The sequence below is a fragment of the Protopterus annectens genome, chromosome 2.part2 (assembly GCF_019279795.1).
Source record: "Protopterus annectens isolate FY-2018-M chromosome 2.part2, PAN1.0, whole genome shotgun sequence".
Classification (NCBI taxonomy): domain Eukaryota; kingdom Metazoa; phylum Chordata; order Ceratodontiformes; family Protopteridae; genus Protopterus; species Protopterus annectens.
Window position 1 is genome coordinate 935,997,668 of NC_056730.1, and position 19,473 is coordinate 936,017,140.

The 19,473-nt window shown below is 43.1% G+C and overlaps 1 protein-coding gene across 1 annotated transcript in view; it reads left to right on the forward strand.

Moving 5' to 3' along the window:
- LOC122795855 (xanthine dehydrogenase-like) overlaps positions 1-19,473 on the forward strand; it is a 5,725,158-nt gene that overhangs the window by 5,479,182 nt on the left and 226,503 nt on the right. The window lies entirely within an intron of this gene.

A 19,473-nucleotide genomic window follows, 5' to 3' on the forward strand; every position in this document is an offset into this window, starting at 1 on the left:
TCTTCTTTCCATTCATCACTGATGGGACAGAATCCCCAGCTACCTTGAGAACCTTGATAAAGTGACCTTGAAGACAGAATTTCCCATTCTAGACCCAGAAAAGGAAATGAAAAGTTGGTCAGTCTTACGTATTGTTTTGGTCCTATCTAAATAAAATCTCAGTTGCCTGTGCACATCTAAGGAATGTAGGCAGTATTCTCCTTTATTAGAGAAGTTTGGGAAAAATACTGGTAGATCAACAGACTGATTGATGGAAAAGTCAGAAACAACTTTGGGGAGAAAAGATGGGTTCGTCCGGAGTGATATTCTATCCTTGGGGAAGATATGATAGGGTCTTTTGGTGCTTAGTGCCTGCAACTCTGAAATTCATCTGGCTGTCATGACGGCTACCAAGAAGAGAGATTTCCATGACAAGAATTTGAGGTCACATTTCGCTGTGGGTTCAAAGGGGGGGGTTGAGTCAAAGACTGGAGAACTAATGTGAGGTTCCATGGCTCTGTAGGCTGTCTGACTCGAGGTCTAATGTGAGAAACTCCTTTGAGAAAAGTTCTACATAAATGCAGTAATATGAGAGGAGTACCATCCAGCCCATTATGGTAATTTGAAATTGTTGCCAGATGTACTCATATGTGAAGCTCCAGCTTCAAAAAACTTAGACCGATATTGTAAGACTGCTGTGAATGGAGCCGAATAGGGCTCTAGCATCTTTTCCTTTGACCAAATAGAGAACCTTTTCCATTTATCCCGCTATAGATTTCTGGTGGATGGTTTATGACAGCCAGAATAATGTCACGAACAGGTGAGCTGAGATTATCCTGCCTAGCAACTAACAGAAGTGGAGAAATCAAGCTGTCAGCTTGAGACTGGACAGATTCAGGTGACAACCCTTGGGGGTGAGAAATCAGGCCTGGAAGTGGTTCCAGAATCCACGGTGGATATAACAGATGAGGCCAAAGGAAGGGGAACCAAACCTGTCGAGGCCAAAAGAGGGCTATGAGGGTCACTTTGCATTTCAGTCAAATAGCTTTCTTTATGACTTGTGGAATCAGAGGAATTGGGGGATAGGCATAAAGAAGTCCCATGGGCCAATCATGAATCAGTGCGTCCCCCGGGTACTCCCCTTTGGGGGGAATAGGGCAAAATAGCTGCTGCATTTGCTGTTTGATGGGGAGGCAAAGAGGTCACAGCAAGGCTGGCCCCAATAGCTGAAAATTTCTGCCGCTACTTCGGGATTAAGAGACCACTCATGGAGCCAGAGAATACATCTGCTCAACTTGCTGCAATCATGCTGGAACTCCCTGGGATATGCGTTGCTATCAGAAAGCAGTTGGAAGCGATCACCCACTGCCAAATTCTCATGGCCTCTCAACACAGAGGGTAGGACTTGGTTCCTCCTTGCTTGTTGATATACCAGACTGCTGACATATTGTCTGATTGAATTGCAATTGTTCCTGAAGGAAGAACCGTTTAGAATCTTGCAACACTAACAGCACCGCTCTCAGTTCTAGAACATTGATATGCAGGTTGGCATCCTACATGGATTATGCGCCTTGACGTCTTTCCCTGGAAATGCCCCCCCCCCACCCTATCAAGGAAGTATCCGTGGTCACAATGGCCTTGGGTTGAGGGGACTGGAATGGGCAGCTTCAAAGTTCTGTCTCTGGCCTCATCCACCAAAGAAGGTTCTGCTTGCAAGAGTTGTTTATCTGAATCTGAAAACATAGAGGGTGATGGTTTGGGAACCAGTGAGAGAGAAGAAGTCATTGGAGAATTCACATGTGCAGTTTCGCAAGAGGCACTATTGGTATGGAAGCTGCCATGTATCCTAGGACCTGAAAAAACACTCTCACTGAGACTTTATTTTGACAGAGTATCACCTGGAGCTGAAGCCTCAGTCTCTGGAGTCTGTGAGCTGGGAGTGACACCAGACAGGATCAAGTGTCGAAGACTGCTCCAATGAATTCTATCTGCTGGGCCAGAGTAAGGTTGGATTTCTCCCAGTGCACAGTTATCCCCAAAGTTTCCACCAGAGAAAGGGTGTATTGCAGGGCTGTTACCAGAAGATGCTTGGTGGGGGCGGTAAAGAGCCAATCATCGAAATATGGAAACAGCCAGAATCCTTATAGTCTCAAGTGAACTGTAACCACTGCCATGCACTTTGTGAACACTCTGGGGGCTGTAGAGAGACCGAATGGCAGGGCACAAATCTGGTAATGACTGACTCCTAGCTGGAAGTGAAGTAGACTCCTGGAGTGTTTGTCCATTTTGATGTGGTAATACACACCTCAGAGATCTATCAAACACATCCAGTCGCCCTCCCTTAGAAAAGGGAGAATGGTCTGAACCGTGACCATCCGGAATTTGATTTGGGCAACAGACTTGCTCAAACTGCTGAGATCCAGAATGCGTCTCCAGTCCCCTGTCTTTTTTGGCACCAAAAAGAATCTTGAGTAAAATCTGGATCCACATTGGTCTGGTGGGACTAGATGGATGACTCTTTTTTGATACAGCTTTTTTATTTCTGAAGCTGCTTCTTCTCTTTAACCTTGGAACATCAGGAAGTTTTGTTGGAAGTTTTGGATAAGTGATGAGGGGGGTGTTGTAACCTCTGGTAATGATATTCTGCACCCAAAGATCGGTGGTAATAGAGTGCCAGGCAGCTTCGTGCAGAGAAAAATTACCCCTGGTAAGGCTGCTTAGAGAGGGAGTCTCTGGGGCTTGGTTACGTGGACCCCCTCTGCCTCAATAAGGGTGTTTTCCAGAATTGTTACACCCTCTACCCCCGGGAGGTATCATCACCACGTGTGGCATGGAAAGGACCCTGAGATTTTTTGTGCCACATCTTCCCACTCCTCTGGTTCCAGGAAAAGCAACATTGAGGCTTGGAAAAATGTAGACCTGCGGCAGACAGGGTCTTACCATCCTGCTCACACCTAGCCAGTGTGTCCTTTACCTTGGAGCCAAACAGGGAAGATTCTTCGATGGGAGCATTCAGAAAGGAAGACTTGAAGGGATCCGCGAGGTCACAAATGCACATCCAGACATGACGTCACATAAGTATGCCTGTAACCGCAGCTCTAGCCACCCCTTCAGTTGCATGTGAAAGCAACCTCATGGACAAGTTGGAGATCGATTCCAAGGTTGCAAGCTGCGAGGCAACTTTGTCCTTTACCTTGTCAGACACCTATCCTGTGAGTGTTCCAGAGAGTTCAGAGATCAAGTCTCTTTGGAGCCTCATAAAATGTGCCAAGTAGTTCAGGGACCATATGGCAAAGGTTGCTGATGCAAAGACTCGATTCCCCAATCTGTCTACGGCCCAGGACTCTCTGTTGGCTGGGTGGACAGTAGAACTCTCTTCAGCTTGATCCTTTTTTGTGGCCGCCGCTACCACCATAGCATCGACTGGTAATCCTCTGGACCAATGTGTGTTTTCCTCGAGTGGAGAAAGTATCTTGTTGGGTGTCCGAGGGATCACCTCAACAGAATCAGGGTCCTTCCATGTGCACTGCACCACAAGCTGAACTAGCTCGTCTGCAGGCGGGGTCACCCAAGAGGTAGATGGCTGGGCATGGAAAGCCTGCTGGAACACGGACTTCTCAGAAGAAGGATTAGTGGGCTCCAAGGCACACCTCTGTTTCAGCATTACAAGGATGTCTGTGAAGGAGACATCATCAGGGAGTGACTGTGGGGACTCTTCACCATCACTGAAATTCATGTCCTCTGTTAGAGACTCCTCAGGTGAGTCTACATGCTTCCTCTTGCACGATCTCTTCCGTGGGAGCTTCTGAGGACGACTCGGAAGAGTGGGTACCCTGTACAGGGGGTTCCTGTGGCTTCCCTGCCCAGTGTCTCGGGAAGGTGGCCTGTGGCAGCTGTAGCTCAAGGGAGAAATCTGGGGTTCCGACATCAGCAGAATGCTTCCAGAATCAAGTGCCCTCTCCATCGCATGGAAAGCAGGTCTGCCTGTAGAGAGATGGGAGCCCAGAACTGAGAAGGGCAACCTTGGAACTGGGGTCACACCCCGCTCTGCCTAACCCGCTCCTGAGGATGGAGCCTTAAGCAGGATTGGTGCAGACAAAGTTCCCAGCACCAAGGACAGAACCAAAGACACACTCTGAACCATGCCATGAACCAAAGAGCCTGCAGCCCAATCATGAGGTTGAGGAAGGACTGGTTTAGCAGGAAACGAGGACCAGAGGGACAGCCCCAGAGCCTCAGTGAGGTCCACTACAGGCATCGAGATGGGGGATTCTAAAAAGGACATCAGAGCAGGAGGCTTTGGAACCAGAATGGTCAAAAGAGGAGAATAGGATGGAGTCCATGGAGAAGTCAACCCAAGTCCTGTAGGAGTATGGGTCCTGGAAGGCATGGGTATTCCCCTGGCTGCCAACAGCTGATCCACAAGATGCACTACATCAAGTTCTGAAAGGCTCCTGGTGGATCTAGTGGATACTTCCAGTGGAGAGTCAGGTCAGTCTAGGAATGGGCTATACACTTGGCCTAGAAATGGATCTATGGACAGAGAGTATTGGGACCGTGGTGTGGAATCTACTAGCACTGATGTCTCAAGTTTGGAGACAGGAAGTTGTGGGGTCAAATCCATTCTTGTTGGCTGTAAAAGAGTTTGGTGCTCAAGGGGCATTTGGAGCCGATACGGGAGGTTCAGTCATCATTGCAGAGATAGGCATCGAAGGCGTGCACTGTGCCAAAGTGGCACCCGGTGCTGAAGTCGTAGTAGGTGAGGCGAGGTCTATAGTCAGTGCCGGTGGCAGTATCAGAGCCCGAAGCTGGTGCTAATATAGTAATAGTCGTAGTACCTGGAGCAGATGAGGTTGGTGCCGACAAGGCAGACTTATGCTCCAAAGATAGTTTTTGCACTTTAGGTTTTACAGACTTACCCTGGTCATCTGAGGGTGAAGAGGGAACCAAATAGAGGCTTTTCTTATCCCATAGGCGAAGTTGAGACCTCTGTCGCAGAAAAGGCCTCTGAAAAGGGTGACTTAAGTAGGGCCTTCAGTATTAACTTATTCTTGCACTCATTCAGAGTGCGTTGGCTGAAACTTTGACAAATCACACAGGGAGGTTGCACCGAAAGATGGGGCACCCCCAAGCAATAAATACAATCATCATGAGACTCACTGTTTGGAAGTTTACCATTACACGAAATACAGTGCTTGAAACCTGATATACCCTTCTTATCAGACATCATGAAAAGCTAAACACAACAATCAAAGTCTTCAGAGAAAAATGTAAATTCCACTTTCTATATATCTAAACCTATCTAAATACACACATCATCTATCAAAAGAGTCAAAAACACACAACTAGACAGAAAAGGGAAGAAGAAAAGAAATACCAGAGATGGTATTCAAGGAGTACCACAAGGGTAAAGAGAGAAGTCCGTACCACCAGTGGTACTTAAAAGATTACCAAACGGGTAGAAGTAGATGTGAAAAAGGTCTAAATCTAACTGTAAATATAAAGAGTATTGAATATAAATCACAAACGACAAGAAAATAGACAAATATCTCCACAAGATATCAAAACGTTTCCACTTAGCTGAGAGCTCAGCTGAAATGTGGCTTTATGCCTACACGGCAAACAAGATCTGAGGTAACATGGAGAAGGGCATTGTGGGTAGAAGCTTAGCTTGAGAGTTTTTGGCTGGCGCAAACTTGGTATTAGGCCAACTCAGTTCCGAGGGCTCTGAACCGAACCCATCAGTGATGAATGGAAAGAAGATTAACAACATCAGATTAGTACATAAGCAGGCAATATATGATAGAGAAGAAGCATTTTCTCATAGAGAGATCATGGAATAAAGCTGGAACAAACTTGTTTCAGTTTTGAGACTTGACTACTGTTAAGTTTCTAAAAGTCATGAAGTTAATGGACACCACAAGTGTTGTTGCTATGAATGTACACAAACGATGTGTTTTAGCACATGGAATACTTAACAAAGTTGTCTCAAATAATATTCTGTAGTGTGGAAGTCTGATTAATTTCAGGAAATTTTCAAGATATTGCTAGTTTCAGCATGTGACCTCTGATCTAAACCGTCCACAGCCTGATGGTCAAGAATATTCAAATTGTGAAAAACGTCATGAAGAAAGCTCTAAACAAAACAGTCTGCTGTGTAGATGCATTCTCTTCATAGACTAGAAGGGCATTATTGCCCGTGCTTGACATATTTTTATGTGTGTGTAAAGCTGGCATTATAAGACTGTAAAACTATTCCCTTAAAAGGTATGAATCTATTGCCATTTTGGCTATTAATAGGTCATAGACTAAACCGTAGGCTACTTAGCTTTGCTTCCTTAATCTAGCCTAGATATGTTGTTCCAGGACAAGAGAGACTGAAGGCAAGCTAGTCTAGTAAAAAAAGTTTTGCTACAACAAACAAGACATTTATCATTTTTGAAAGAAGATAAGCATACCTTAAATGAGAAACACACCAAAAAACAGAAAAAAACGTATGTTTTTCAGAAAATCTTGAATTTTTCTGCATTGCTAATGCCACTGTGTCAAAGTAAAAATAGTTACTGTTATTTTCTAATTTGTTATACCTCAAAATGATCTGAAGGTGGTTGCCATTGCTAGCATGATTTTGTTTTACAGCCATTGCCTTTGCCTTCCTGATGTCATGTTAGACAGACAGAAAGAAATCCTTGTGATGAGATTATTTACTGTGGTTTTCTCTCTCTCTCTATCTTGCTCTCTCACTCTCCTCAGTTTACAACATTGCTGTGACTGCCTTCTTTTCACTGTTAGCATCAATCTGCATTTTTAATTACTTTGCTTCCTTTGATTTCCATTACTGGCCATCTCTGTTACAACATTTTTAAGGAATGCTTGAATGACAGGTTTGAAAATGTAACCGCGTTAATTGCTCTTTCCAAAATAACAACTGTAGTTCATTGTTCAAGTGTGAGAAATCTGACCCCTGTGATTAATAGTGGCTACTTGGGCTGAGATAGTTGGTATTGCATTCACAGTTTTAAATAATGTAGTTAGAATCAAAGTATTTGATGTTAATCTTCTTTATCCAACTCACTGACTTGTCTCAGCAAAGCAATGTATACAGTGCAAAAATGCTATTAGCAAAACACGTGAAAAAACATGCACTTTTACAGAAATTACATTGTACACAAATAAAATACCCTAGGGAAGCCAAGAACAAATGGATGACCAGGTAGGCTACCTTAATAAAGGTACAGTGGGATGTCGGTGAAGAAGCTGGGCTACCGGTAAAGCCTTGAGAAAGGCTGTGCGTACCCGAGCGCTTGTGGTTGAAGGCTGAGTAAAGCCTTTAGAAAGGCTTCGTATACAGGTCGTAGTTCCGGCTGGTCAGGTCGCCTGGTGAGAGGAACCACTAGTGTGGCAGCTAGAAATCAAAGATGAAACACACAGAAAAAACAGGCAAAACAACATAAATGTGGCTCGGCTAAGGAGCTCTGTTCGCCGTGGTGGCAAAAAATCAACATAGTCGAAGTTCAGATTCTAGAAGGTCGTACTTTATTGAAGTAAAAAGTACCAGAAGTACAATCACCATCAAAGCGTAGTTCCTTAATGGAAAGAGTGATCCTGAGGATTTCCTTTTATAAGAGTAAATGGGGGTGTGTCAGTGGGAGCCAATCAAGTGTGGGTGAAAAAAACCTTTATTGTGATTGGGCACAACAACTTGACATCACACTTTACAATCTGATAGGTTAGATACCCTGAGCCAGCTCATAACGTGGTTAGTAGAATCACTCTAAACCTACAATAGTGAAGTTCTGAGATTAGCTAAAATTAGCTAAAAAAAATGTAGTTAACTAAAAATAGTCTTGCTGGAAAAAATAGAAAAGCTCACTAAGCTAGGCATCAACCCCTACATCACTAGGTGGGTTGCAATCTCCCAATTAGAGCTACAGGTTCTGCAAAAAGGCCTCACTTTCATCCTCCAGGGTCGGTCCAGTCTCCCAAAAATGACAATAGACCTACGACTCTTCACCAGGAAACTTCAGCTAAAGCTATATTTCTACCAACATGGTAAAAAAGACCAGCCTCAGGACCACCAGACTGTTCTGACTATTAAATTAAAAAAAACAAGCAACTTCTGCCCCCCTCCCAACCCGGTCATACAAGCTTTTCAGGACAAGTGTGAACTTGAGATCAGGTTTCTCTTATGAAAACGGAGGAAGAAAAGGATTTTTAACACCAACAAGGAAGAATTTGCAGCCCTCAGACAACTCAGCTCAGACCCTTCAAGAAGGGTCATGAAGGCTGACAAGGGTGGGGGGATACTAGTGACAGACACCACCTCCTACAATGACAAGCTCCACAGTATGCTCAATGACCACTGGTATTATGACAGCGTAGATCACAACCAAGTGCTGACAGCCTACGAGGACATCAGAACAGAAATCTCAAGGCTAGAGGATATTGACCTAATTGATGAAGGACTCACAGAATTCTTCTCCATCCACCACCCGAGGATTCCCCAGTTCTTTGGGATATCAAAGCCACACAAAAACCTGGCAGACCCTCCATATAGACCTGTAGTAGCCAGCGGAGGTTCTGTCACTGAAACCATAGCTCTCTACCTGGAGTTCCACCTAAAACCTCTCGCAGAAAACAACAGGTCCTTTATTTTAGACTCTGTGGACTTCCTCAACAAGATCAAGGACATAGCCATCGACAGAGACTGGATCCTGGTCACCATCGATGTGGAGTCCTTTTACACTGTACTCCCACATGACTTCTGCATTACAACCATGGCTGAAGCCTACATGAAGGACCACATGGCCATACCAGGGGAAGTGGACCACCTGGGTAGGGTCCTCTCCCTGCTCCTCAAGAACAATTTTTTTTCCACTTCAATGGGCACTACTATCGCCAGAGAACTGGGATCGCTATGGGAGCGGCTATGGCCCCGAGTTTGGCAAACACGGCACTAAGGAAGTGGGAGCAGGACCACATATACGGTTCCACCTTTTTTAACAACATAGCATGCTACTGCAGGTTTATCAACGACATATTCCTGGTTTGGAAGGGTAACCAGGTTGAACTAGAGGAATTTCTCATTTATATCAACAACACCACCGCATTCCTGCATTTTACCAGCAAACAAAGTACAGAGGAGATCAAATTTCTGGATCTTTACCTGAGGAAGAAACAAGGCTCCACCACTTTGACACACAACCTCTATCAAAAACCCACTAGGGTAAACTTTTTTCTGCATGCCACCAGTATGCACCACTTCAAACAGAAGGTGAGCGTGATTAAATTGCAAAGGATCCATATAGCACGAGTCTCCCAGGACCTGACAGATTTCTTGACCAAAATTCGAAAGCTACAAATGGACTTTTTAGCCCGAGGCTACTCAGAGGGGCTAATCAACAGGATCCTTGACCCCATCATCAGCCACCGCCAACTTGGCGCCCCTAGGGCTCTAACTGACACCAGGATCCAGACCACCCCAGAAATTAGATTCCAGTTTAACTGCATCCTGGACTTCTCTATGGACTACAAAGACATCATCCAGATCGTAATGGACAATTGGCCCATCATCACAAATAACAGGTCTTTTGGCCACATTTTTCCAGAGAAACCCTCCTTCACAGCTAGAAAAGGGAGAAGCATTAGGGACTTTGTGGAACACCCCTGCCAAGTTAAACTTGACAACCCTGGTACCTTTGCCTGCAGTGAGCCTCCCTGCCACTACTGTAGACACATGAGCGGTGCCGCAGGCTTTTACTGCCCCAATGGCAGGAGACACTACACACCTAATGTCAGAAGTGACTGCAATGTTACAGGAGTGGTTTACATGGCAACATGCACCAAATGCAATGCTTTCTATGTGAGCAAGACGGTCAACTCCCTTAAAACGAGGAGAGCAAAACACCTGCATGACTTAAAATACTTGAAAGTGACAAACCAGCTGGCAGTGCATGCTCTCAGGAACCTAGGACACAATACGCTCAAATTTCATGTTCTTGAACATATCCCTAAATCCCCACTAGGCGGGGACCACAACTTGCTGCTTGAGAAGAGGGAACTCGGGTGGCAAATACATTTGCAGGCAAGGAAAAGGCCAGGCCTTAACTATGCAGAATCTTTGACCCCAGTCTTGTATCTCAGAAAGATACAACACCATATACCACAACCTCTGCATCTGGATCTCTAACAGATTTACCGAGGAAATGTTACCATTCGTGCGACAGCCAGTTTTGATCTCACCAGTCTACCTCCAGCCCATGGTCTGATACTACACCTGGCAAATTTGGACTCATTTGTTTTTGGTCAATGGTTCATTTATATATATGTTTTTGTCTTTCATGTTTTCCACATTGGTTCAGTATTACTCTTTTTTTCATGTTTTTCTAGCTTTTCAGGTTACATATCAGTGCCTTTTTAAGATTTTTTTTTAATTAACAGCCCTCATTCAGTTCCATATCTTAATATATTAGTTTCTATTGATATCCATTATTTAAGAATTTTTCACTATTTTGTTTCTCTATCTTATTTTTTGGATATCTAGCCTGGTTCTTATTTTTTGGTCTTATTTTTTTTTGGTTTTCTAGCCTGTTTCTTATTTTACATACATGTTATTTTACATACATGTTGTTGCTATTTCTCTAGTACGCTCGGCTTTGCTTATTATGCTCTTTTAGGTCATCCACCATCCTGACGAAGATGTCGAAAAGTGTAGACTAACAATGTATTTTACCAGCAAGGGTTGATTTTTTTCCAGCAAGACTAATTTTAGTTAACTACATTTTTTAGCTAATTTTAGCTAATCTCAGAACTTCACTATTGTAGGTTTAGAGTGATTCTACTAACCACATATGAGCTGGCTCAGGGTATCTAACCTATCAGATTATAAGGTGTGATGTCAAGTTGTCGTGCCCAATCACAATAAAGGATTTTTCACCCACACTTGATTGGCTCCCACTGACACACCCCCAGGTACTCTTATAAAAGGAAATCTTCAGGATCACTCTTTCCATTAAGGAACTACACTTCAATGGTGATTGTACTTCTGGTACTTTTTACTTCAATAAAGTACGACCTTCTAGTATCTGAACTTCAACTACGTTGATTTTTTGCCACCATGGTGAGCAGAGCTCATTAGCCGAGCCACATTTACGTTGTTTTGCCTGTTTTTTCTGTGTGTTTCATCTTTGATTTCTAGCTGCCACACTAGGTTCCTCTCACCAGGCGACCTGACCAGCTGGAACTACAACCTGTATACGAAGCCTTTCTAAAGGCTTTACTCAGCCTTCAACCACAAGCGCTTGGGTATGCACAGCCTTTCTCAAGGCTTTACTGGTAGCCCAGCTTCTTCACTGACATCCCACCGTACCTTTATTAAGGCAGCCTACCTGGTCATCCATTTGTTCTTGGCTTCCCTAGGGTATTTTATTCATGGACATTTCCTCTCTGCATAGGAGCTTGAATACCCAGGTCCCACAGACAATCATTTTCCTGCTAGAAATTACATTATAAAAAAAATGCAAAATCAAATACTGACAGAAAGTAAGAAGAGTTCATAGGTTCGTAGAAGGTTACTAGGCTAACAACCCTAGAGCGCTTACAAGCCTAACCATATTTATCCCGAGTTGCCCCAATTGCCCATGGTTAGGTGAGTGAAGTTCACAGACATAAGGGTCTATGATAGTTAATACTGACTTCCTCTATCCAGGAGGCACATGGGCACCACCCCAGAAGAAAATTTCCAGTCACCCATCCATTGATCTATGTTGCATTAGTTTCAGGGTGGGGCTGTGTTTCACATAACTAGGTTCATAGGTTCATAAGTGTGTACTAGGCTAATGGCCCTGGAGCCTTTACAAGCCCAGCCCATAGGATTACCCTGGCATCATGCCACCTGACCTTAGTTCCCAGTGCCTCTGTCGAGTAGAGCCACTGGAGTGATTCCCAGGGTGAATTTTCTATTTCCCATCCACTCATCAAGATTTCTCTTGAAGAGGGCCAGTGAGGTGCTCCGCTTGACATGTATTGGAAGTCTATTCCATAGCATGGGCAGTCTGTGGGTTATGAACCTGTCCCTCCAGTTGTTCTGTTGTTTGTGGTAATGAGGTTGAGGTCTCTGGAGCGTGCAGTGCTGAGGGATTGGGATTTCTTTAGATGTAGCATTTCTAACAGAGCTGGGCCAGACATGACTTTGTAAGTCAAGCAGAGATCGTCTCTAAGTAGGTGATATGAGACAGAGACTAGTTGGAGGTTTTTGAGTCTGTCCATATAGGACAAGTGTTTAAGCCCTAAGATCCTCTTTTTGAGGTATTTTTTGCAGCCTCTCCAGTTGTTGTGGGTATCTAGTGAGGTACATGCCAAATGGGGCATTGTACTCGATGACTGGCCTAATGAGAGAAGAGTAGAGGGAGATAATGACCTCTTTTTCTTGGATGTGCCACACAGAAGTGCTTTCTGACCACAGTGGCAATGTGGTGGTCAAAAGAGAGGTTGCTGTCAACCTGTGTTCCCAGATCCCTTATGACACCTTCTGTGTTCAGTGGACTACCATCGATGTGGTAATTCATGGGAACCTGTTTTTTCCCGAAGGGGATGACAACACATTTTTTGGCATTGAGCTTAAGGCCATGGTTCTGACACCAGTCATTGGTCTCAGTGAGGCCTTTGTGTAGGATGTCAACATCACTTGGGGTGTTAATTATGGCTCCCAACTTCCAATCGTCTGCAAACTTTGTCAGCCAGAGTCCCTTCGTGTTGGCCTGAACTTCGGAGAAGTAGATGCCAAACAGGAGAGGACCCAGGACCACTCATGACTGGTCGACAGTCTGACTTGGAGTCAGCTAGTTTCACACTGTGGGTTCTATCTGTGAGCCAGTTTGCAACCCACCTAGTGATGTAGGGGTTCATGCCTAGCTTAGTGAGTTTTTCTATGATTCCTGAGTGGGGAATGGCTCCCAACTTGCAATCATCTGCAAACTTTGTCAGCCAGAGTCCCTTTGTGTTGGCCTGGACTTCTGAGAAGTAGATACCTAACAGGAGAGGACCCAGGACCGATCCCTGTGGGACTTCACTTGTGACTGGTGGGCAGTCTGACTTGGAGTCAGCTACTTTCACAATGTGGGCTCTATCTGTAAGCCAGTTTGCAACCCACCTGGTGATATAGGGGTTGATGCCTAGCTCAGTGATTTTTTTCTATGATTCCTGAGTGGGTAATGGTATCAAAGGCCTTGGCCAGATCAAGGTAGGCTGTATGAACGACCTTGCCCTCATCCACAGCTCTGGTGACTGACTCAAAGAAGTCAACCAGGTTGAGCAGGCATGATCTACCCTTCACAAAACCAAATTGTGTGGGATCCGAAGTTTGGAGATTCCCTATATCCTTGTTTATTAGGTCCAAAAAAAAAAAATTTTTTTATTGATTTTTTTTTTTTTTTTTTTTTTTTATATGTGTATACATTTTATGTGTGTGTATATATATTAGTCTTGCTTATCTATCTATACTATGTATGTTATCTATGTTTTATTATTTTGTGTGTAAATCTTGTATGTGGAGTTTTTCTTCCCCCCCCATTGAAAAAGGGTTCTTCTTCTGGCCCAATGGACTATCCTGGTTAAACAACTGCAAATAAATAAATAATAAATAAATAAATAATAATTATGCGTTCCATAGCTTTGCATATCAGACTTATCAGGCTAATGAGGTGATAGTTCCCAGAGTCTGTAGTCATTCCTACTTTGTGAAGAGCAATGACTGTAGCAGTGCACCATTTGGTAAGGACAAAGCCTGAGGTGAGGCTGTGATTGAACAGGGCACATGGGTGAGGTGCCTGTTCACTCTGTAGTTCATTTAGAACACAACCAGTGATATTGTCAGGTCCCATAGAAGCTGTATTCTTGGCCTTGGACAGTGCTGTTTTAACCTATGCAGCAGTAATACTGGGTGCCTGGCAATCTACTGATATTGTGATTGGTCCTTTGGTGGGGGAGAGAGGGGAAATGTTGGCACTGAATCTGTCGGCCAGTATATTGCCAATATCTGTTGGCTCGGTATAGGAGGTGCCATTGTGCAACAGCTCCAAGCAAATCTGTTCCAGAGAAGTGGCAGTCTCTGGGAGATGTATCTTTCTCTACACCATGACCTTTTCATATTAGAGGCTAGGTTAAAATCCCTAGAGCGAGTAACACTCATGCAGTTTGATTTACAAATGTGTAGCATTTCTATCAGGGCTGGGTCAGAGACTGCCCTGTAAGCCAGGTACAGGTCACCCCTTAACAACCTGTAAGAGACAGGATACAGTGACAGGGCTTCAGTCTTTCTGTGTAAGACTTGTTTTGTGTACCCTGTAATTTCTCAATGCGAAACCCCTATGGTTGCTCCAGTTGTTAAAGGCATCTGGTAACGTACGTGCAAAAGGGAGCATTTTATTTTATTTATCATTTATTTATTTAACATTTGTTAACCAGGTTAGTCAAACTGGGCCAAGGGCCCATTTTCCGTGGAGACCCTAGGAGAAAAGCTGCAGACAAATTTACAATCATATAGAAGATAAAAACACAGTATTCTAATGTACATACCATACATATATTTAGATGTCAATTAAAGCAAGGCACTCTGTAAAACAATACAAATACAATGACAGAAGTATACTGTATGCGAGAGGTACTCTCAGTACTCAGTCATAGGAGACAATAACATTAGAAAGACTTTTGTGCTATTAATACAAGAGGGTATAAAATTAAATTACATAAAAGGGTTAAACACAAAATAAGAGGTAGTCTATCGAAAAAAAGAGAATAGAGAAAGAGTAAGAAAGATAATTGTCAAGTGGGGGCTTGACAGGCAGGACCAAGTCTTTAGTAGATTGTGTTTCAGTTCAGGTTTAAACAAGGTACTTATAGGAAATGCCTCTTATATTGAGAGGAACTGTGTTCCAGCCATGAGCTGCTAAGTACTTATAAAGTGTCTTTCCAATGTTTTTTTTAAGTTTTGTAAGTATCGAGGAGGTGTTTGTCAGTTGTGCAAAGGTGTCGCAGGGGGGAGTAGTAAGATACAAGATTGGAGATAGCGGGGCATTTTACTCAATTATTGTTCTGATGAGGGCCCAGTATAATGGAATTATAACATCCTTGGACCTAAATGCAATGCCTTCACTTATAAGGTGTACCACATAGAATGATTTCCTTACTACTGTGGATACATGGGGGTCAAAGTTCAGATTGCTAACAACCTGAGTACCCAGATCATGTACCACTATGTTTATACTTAGGTAGGTGCTGTCTGTGATATAAATTAGTAGGGATGTCAGCTTTCCCAAAGGGAGTATTGTATTTTTTTTGCATTTAGCTTTAATCCTTGGTTTTGGGCACCAAACATTTGTCTGCATTAACCCTGTCTGCAGCATAGTAATATCATTGGGGGACTCAGTGATTGCTCCAAATTTGCAATCATCAGGAAACGTGGTCAGCTACAAGCCATCCAAGTTTGCCTAGACGTCTTAGAAATAAATTCCAAACAGTAAGGGGCCCAGCACAGAACCCTGTGGTATGCCACTGGTATCTGGTCTTTTTCTAGAGGAGAAGTCACCCACCCTATCAGTATGTGACCAGTTAGTGAGCCAGTTAGCTGCCCATCTGATAATGTAGGGGTTAATTCCCAATTGGGAGAGTTTCTCTATAGTACCTAAGTGGAGAATTGTGTCAAATACCTTTGATAGGTCAAGAAAGGTGATCTGCAGTGTCTTTCCCTCATCCAGTGCCTTGGTGACTTTCTCAAAGAAGTCAACCATGTTTAACAGACATAGTCTACATTTAATGAATCCAGACTGGCTTGGGTCCAGAGTTTGGAGATTATCTATGTCCTGGTTAATAAGGTCCGTAGTGGTTCTTTCCATGGCCTTACAGATGAGGTTAGTCAAGCTTATGGGCTTATAATTCCCAGGATAGGTTGATGGTAACCCTTTGTGCAGAGGGATTATTGTTGCTGTCCTCCATTCCACCGGAACATAGCCAGTTTGCATGCTGTCTTTAAACAGGGATCCAAGTGGGTCTGCCAAGTTTAGGTTGTTTAAAAGTCTACCAGGGATGTTGTCTAGTCCCATTAATATCATGTTTTTGACCTTGGAGAGCACCAAGATGACCTGCTTTCTTGAGGTAATAGGCTGAGGAAAGGTGGCAGGTATACTTTTGGGGATGAATGGAGGGGACGTGGGAGTGAAGTTTGATCCATATCTGTTAGCTAGCAGGTTAGCTATTACCTTCTGTTCAGTATGGGTGGTGCCTTTTATGTTTTATGTTGGATGATTATGGGTAGTGGTTCTTTAAGGGCTGTGGAATCATTTAATTGTTCACTAATTAATTTAATTGTATTAATTAAGAATTTGTATAAATAGACTGCTTGGTGTGTAAAATGTTACTCCTCTGAAGACATTGAACCGAGGTACCAGAACACCATTAGATCTTTGCAGTATTTATGGCTCCATTTGCTTATTTATTTATTTTTTTTGTGGTGCCAACTACAACCAGTTTGGTGCATAGCTGGGTATTCCCTTTTAGATTTTTGGATGTAGCTAAAAATGCCTTGTGATTATTCTTAGCTAGGGAGGATATATTTGCTTCATAATTACCTTCGGAGGACTTGACAAGATCTCGAATTTCTGTAAGTTAGAGAGGGATTTCTTCCTCTGCTGAGGTAGTCCCTCTTGTCCACCAGGGTGGCTTGCTTTTTTGGCAAGACCTGGTTTTAATCTGGTTAGGTAAAGCCAATTCTATGTAACTGCTTAAGTTGTTAAACAGGGCATTGTTGTACACCTCTGCACAGAAGTCCTTGTTATATGCATTCACAGGAACTTTGAAACATTCTTAAGCATTTTTTATCTCAATGGGGTATCTGGTCTTATAATCACATCGAACGAGACTGATTTATGGTCTGATCTTACCAAAGAGGACATCACATGGGGGGGGTGCAGTGCTGTCCCATGTCATTGAGCACTATGTCCAGGACATTTGAGCCTCTTGTGGGTGTGCTGACTAGCTGTTCTAGAGTATTTGCATTGACAAAGTCCAAGAACCTCAGAGCCAGCATGTATGTGGTCATATACATTACTCAATTGACGGTAGGATAATTAAAATCACCCATGAGTAAGGTGCTGGCCTGTATGTCAAGTGACTCCATTAAGTCCATGTATGCGGTATACTTTTCCTGTTTCCTGGTGGGGGACATATAGCTAGCTATGATGTGATTGGAGCATTGCCTATAATTAATTGGACATGGAGTAGCTCAAGAGAATCATACTGTTTGACGAATCTCAAGGTGTACTTATCCTAAATGAAGACAGATATACTTCTTCCTTTGGTGCTTTCACACTCAGTTTATGGTCTGAACATATGGAAGGCATTGTAGCCCTGCTCAACCGGTCAGTTTCTGCGCCTTTGAACCATGTCTCAGTGACTGTACAGATGTCAGCATCTTCCAAAGTGAGGAGTGCTTCCAGGGAGTGCAGTTTCTTGTTTAGACTCCTAGCATTAAGTAGCAGAACCTTGAGTTTATCTAGAGAGGATTTTGTTATATTGGGAGGTTGGTTATTTTTTACACTGCCTAAAAAAGGCACAATGGGGTGGCTAATGCTGTTGCTACTATCCAAAAGCCTAGAGGAGTTGGGTGCAGACCATCTTTGGCAAAGCAGCATGGCCTGTCGACTATGTCTTCCCAGGCTGACAGATATTGGATCCCCTTGGACTTGACACCAGAAGCTAAGCCAATTGTTAAAGTCAATCATTTTTGTTTGTATTCTGGCATCATCCTTGCAGAAGGTAGAATGCTACTTAAGGCTAAGTTTATAACTGCCTGTGACACATAATCTGAGAGCTCAGTCATGTCTGTCTTCATATAGTCCTTTGAGGTATGTCTAAATTCATTCACCCTCACACAGACTATGACAGAGTCATACCAGTACCTGTGGTTGAGTGACTTGAGTGACTTTACAGATCCTGACACTTGACAGACAGCTAACCGTAACCTGTTCCTTATCCAGCCTAGTAAGGAGAACATCTGTGTCTCTCACAATGGAGTCACCTATGACCAGTACATTAAGTTTTCTGGTGTTATGCCTTATGGGCTTATTTGCTGAGACACTGGTGTGTCTGTTGTTATGTGTTGTGGTTGTTTTTTGCATTGTCATGTGTGTAAGTGGTTTCTGTTTGGGAGGACTCTGATCTTTTGGTAAGTTACTAGTGAGTACCTCCACATATGTGGGTTTATGTGTCATGCCCTTGCTTAGTGTGGGAAGTATGTGTGTGCTGACAACCTGTTTGGCATTCCATTTGTTCTTATCTGAAAGTTTTGCCTCCAATTTCATAGTGTATCTATATCTCTCACATAAAGTATTTAATTGTTTCAGGGGTAAGTAGTTGTCAGTATATATGAGACAACTGCTACATTGCCTCAGGATGCCCATGTCTATTAGGTTGGCCAAAGAGATGATGGGGAAACTTCTCATCCATGATAGCAGGCTCTTACTGTATGTTTTGTTAGGGAAGGAAATGGGTTAATTTTACAGGACTGTGCTGGTAGCACTGAGACTACAAGAGGGACCTATACTTTGTGTAGGCTAAGGTTGATCAATAAGACAGTGCTGCACAGTGCACAACTGAGTTGCTCCTAGAGCAGCAGAAAAGCTCTGAAGGGTTTCACTGACTGCTGTTAGGAAAAAATTGAGCTTCTAGGCTTTTGCAACTATATGGGGGACTGCTAACTGACGCGAGACACGTTTTAAGCTAACTACCAATCAGGAAAGCACACAATAAGCCCTCCACCAGCAATCACCATCTTAGACAGGTTAGATCAGCATACTTCTGCCACAAGGGTGCAAAAAACACCTGCTTAATGTAGAATAGCTGGCTTGGAGCCCAAGTGTAAAAAGACCACACAAACTACCTACAGCTAACAGATACAATATAATACAATGCAATTAACTACTTAAAGCAGTAGTAGACAGTATAGTTTTTTTGGAACTACTAAAATACAGTCACAGTATATAAGAGAAGTACAAAACAATACATAAAGCCGTTTTGTGTGCTTCCCAGCTCAGATAGACCAGGTAAACACCTACTGCCACTACATGAATAATCCCAGTCCTCGTAATGTAAAAGCACAGTAAAAGAGTGTCCGGAGTGAAATGCTACCTAAAACAAACTTAAAATATATGAACTGCTACCACAGACAAACTTAAAGATACAGATACAGCAGTGTACTTTAAACAGCTTATAAAAGTATGATTATTCAATAAAAGTACTTCACTTTGCATAAATGAGCCAAGAGCCACTCAATTTTACAGAATTTGTAAAGGCACTAAAAACAAGATAAGCTGATTAATAAGCCCTCCAGCCAGTAAAATTGCATGCAGAAATCTCAAGCGTTTCCCCAACCTAAAAATACCAGGCTACCTCCAACTGCACTAGATTGAAAATCCACGGATCTCTTGAGGTAAAAACAAGTGT